Consider the following 1011-nt stretch of genomic DNA (forward strand, 5'->3'; position numbering starts at 1 on the left):
CAACAATGTGTTAGACTGTCTCTCAATACTTTCTTAGTTCTTCACCCAGTTTAAAAAAATACTGCTGCTGATCACAGTAGCTGCGATCTTGGGATGGCACCTGAAACCCTATTCTGAATGAGGATCAGTAGTAAATAAATAATATCCTGGAGTGGGTTTTTTTCAGACCGGATAGTAGTGTAACTTCACGCTTTTGCAGTGTGGTTACATTTTACTCACGTCAATGACGACAATGTTTGTGGCCGTGGTTGCAACAACATTTGGTCAAGAGTAACCACACCCAAAATCTTTTTGTTTGTTTGGTAGTAAACTTCTCTTTATTAGTTGTCTCAAATGGAATAAAACCATACTAGTAATTTTGTCAACAGTTAAGCACATGCAGTATGTGCTACAGTAAAGTATATTCTCAATATAAAAGCAGATTGATGAAGATGTGGCCAATCAGTTTTCAAGATTATGATCCTCTCTTTGTTTCAGATGTCTTACTGAGCTGGATCAGATCTTGAGCAGGAGAGTTAATCTGTGAGTTGCGGCTTTTAGTTTTAATAACTCATGTTTAGGGAAATTAGCACCAGCCAAGCTCTTCAGACACAAAACTATAATTTACTATTGAATTTCTGGTGAATTTGAACATTTAACTATCACTGGCTGGTAGATGTTCACATATTAACAAGTGAATTAACAACCCTGGTGTTTTCTATTCATTCCAGTATCTTTTGTACTGTTACCCTACCCGAACTGACTGAATCCTGGTCAGAGACCTCCTGGTTCTAAGCTAATTCAACCTGGCTAGCTGACGTAGCTTATTAGTAAAGTCGGAACGGAACAAATGATCCAGACGCATCATGGGACTGTGGAGAACTGCGCCATATTCAGAGATTCACCAGATATTCAGAGCTGAGAGCTTTAAACAATCTATTCATTGTTGATTTAGATCTTTTCATGGATTTGTTGACCTCAAGAAAAATTAAGACTTGAAAGAAAAAAACTAACTAAACTTAGACGCTTCAG

This window comes from Micropterus salmoides, unplaced genomic scaffold (assembly GCF_014851395.1).
Source record: "Micropterus salmoides isolate LMB-PRFRI ecotype aquatic unplaced genomic scaffold, ASM1485139v1 Ms_hic_scaffold_9, whole genome shotgun sequence".
Lineage (NCBI taxonomy): Eukaryota > Metazoa > Chordata > Actinopteri > Centrarchiformes > Centrarchidae > Micropterus > Micropterus salmoides.